Source organism: Triticum aestivum, chromosome 6D (assembly GCF_018294505.1).
Source record: "Triticum aestivum cultivar Chinese Spring chromosome 6D, IWGSC CS RefSeq v2.1, whole genome shotgun sequence".
Lineage (NCBI taxonomy): Eukaryota > Viridiplantae > Streptophyta > Magnoliopsida > Poales > Poaceae > Triticum > Triticum aestivum.
This window is the reverse complement of record NC_057811.1, coordinates 116,152,939-116,155,460: the sequence shown is the minus strand read 5'-3', so window position 1 is coordinate 116,155,460 and position 2,522 is coordinate 116,152,939. Positions and strand designations below refer to the sequence as shown.

At 43.9% G+C, this 2,522-nt stretch overlaps 1 non-coding gene across 1 annotated transcript; it reads right to left on the bottom strand.

The window, feature by feature from the left end:
- Window positions 1-1,503: 1,503 nt before the first annotated feature.
- TRNAK-UUU (transfer RNA lysine (anticodon UUU)) lies at window positions 1,504-1,576 on the bottom strand. The gene has a single exon. It is a non-coding gene; the product is annotated as a tRNA-Lys (tRNA).
- Between the last annotated feature and the right edge of the window lie 946 nt (window positions 1,577-2,522).

The following is a 2,522-nucleotide window of genomic DNA, read 5'->3' as shown; positions in this document are numbered from 1 at the left end:
TCTATTACATGGCAAAGTATCTTTGCGGGTTTGCAAACCTTCATGCGTGGCCACATTTGGAGAGTGGGGTCTAGAGCAAAGATCAATATTTGGGAGGACCACTGGATCCCAAATAGCCCCTCTAGGAAGATCATAACTAGAAGAGGTAATTGATCTTGACTCTGGGAGTTGGGATGAGAATCTTATAAGAGACATTTTTATCCCCATGGATGCACACAATATTCTCATGATACCATCGAGCGAGCATATCTAGGAAGATTTTGTTGCTTGGCATGTCACGAGGTCCTTTAATTCCTCGGTACGATCAGCTTACTGTACGGAATGGAAACATCAATTTGGTGCTCGACTTAGGAGAGATGATGGCCAGGGAAGTTCTAGACCGAATCCAGTGTGGGATATATTATGGAAGTTAAATGTCCCAAGCAAGGTTAAGATCATATGGAAAGCTTTGCATGGCACTGTCCCGGGCAAGGTTGTCCTTGCAGCAAGGCATATACCGGTTTCGCCTCAATGTCCGATCTGTTCAACGGGACCAGAGGATATTCGGCACCTCCTCTTCACTTGTGCTCGTGCTCAGAGAGTTTGGGAAGCATTGGGTCTTCATGATGTTATTGAAAATTCCCTAGCTGTAGACAGGTCTGGCTCTGCCATGCTTGAATATATCTTATGTACCCCAAACCGACAGTTGCCTATTTTGGGATGTCTTGGTCTTCAGGAATCGATTGTTGTGGCATGTTGGTACATATGGTGGCAAAGAAGGGAGATGTTTAAGGGAGAAACTGTTGCTGAACCTCCGCGTACTGCTTTTGCAATTTAGGCGTTGACTTCCAATTATGGGGCTGCTGTAACCACTAGCAAACCACAAGAAATATTATGGTCAAAACCAAGAGTTGGCTGCTATAAACTAAACACGGATGATTCCTTTCATGAGAATGGAACGGGAGCTGTCGGTGTTGTGCTTCGCAATCACCGAGGGGAAGCTGTTGCTGGTACTGCGAGCTACCTAAGAACTGTTCTTGATGCTGCCTCGACGGAGGCCATTGCAATGTTGAAAGGGATTGAGATGGTCGAGAGTTTAGGGTGCACGTAGGTCACTATCGAATTTGATTCTTTGGAATTGATCAACGCATGCAATTGTGAAACCGACATCTTCAGCCCCTATACTGCAACGTTAGCGGAGTTTTTTGCAAAGATATCGTTGATTGAAGGAATTTCATTTACACACTGCCCACGAGAAGCGAATAATGTTGCCCATCAACTGGCAAAAAATTCTTATGATCTTAAGTTGGATTTAATTTGGGATGGTGATCCACCCTTGTTCTTTAAAAAAAAGAGAACACATCCACTTTATTAATTGGAAATAATGGTTATATCGTCTATAAGAAGAGGTACAATATTCTTCATAGGCTCCTTAAACCAATCTCTAGTTACAGAAACTTTCGCTAGCCTTTTGTACTACATGATGTAACTCTTTTGCGGCCAAAACACAGGAAAATCAAAAAACGCCGTCTGTGGGAATCGAACCCACGACCACGTGGTTAAAAGCCACGCGCTCTACCAGCTGAGCTAAGACGGCTCTTAGATATATATTTCAACCTGGCTTTATAGTCGAATTCAAGTTTGCTAGCTTGATCTCAGCCGCGCGAGGTTGTAAACTTTGGAAGTCACTGCAAGCTCCGTGGGTGGGTCCGCTTCTTCAATTTCGACACTAGAAAGTTCATCCGTGTCCGGCTCAATCTATTCAAAGACTAATGCATTCTTGCACTTCATCGTTGCATTAAATGTGTAGCCTTTGCTACCCCCAGGGTCAGGGACCAGTAATGGACTCTTTCAAGTTGGAAGATCCCGGACTGTTCTAGAATATTGTCGTTCAAAGGAAAGTTATACGTGGTGTCTAACATAACTCGTAGTACATTGTTGGCCCACGTATTCTACAGATCGACCCACCCCTTCAGGAAGGGATTCTACTGTCATCAAATGTATCTGGTGGAATCCAATTCAGAAATTCTAGTGGTCACATACGGTACTGATTCTGGGTCGCCCATTACCGTTTAAAGCCTTTCTGATATTGTCTTGTGAAGGGTGTTTCCTACTGTTGTGCCCAACACTGTTGTTTACGGCCACACCTCTGGTTATATTGCGCAATACCATCTCGGTAGTGAAACTTTGTCGCCGTCGCTTGATGACTGCGATGTAAATGGCTTTGCCCCAAGCCCATATAGTCTCATTCATCTTATCTTTACCCGTTGCTCTAAAATGCAGTGGTATGTACTGTATTTAATTTTTCCAATGATCACTTTGATAAGAATTGCTCTTTGAAGCTTCTTGTTTTACCAGCTGGCTAACTATGTTCTTTGTGTGTTTGCAGGAACAAAGGACTAATACACTATGCTCGGAGGCAGTTGCAGATATGGTAATCTTGTTGATTTGGAGGATATGGCAAGTCCGTAATGAAATATATCATGGCAAGGAAGCCCCCCCGGTGTTGGCCTCTGAAAGTGCTAGTTATCGACTAGAGGGGG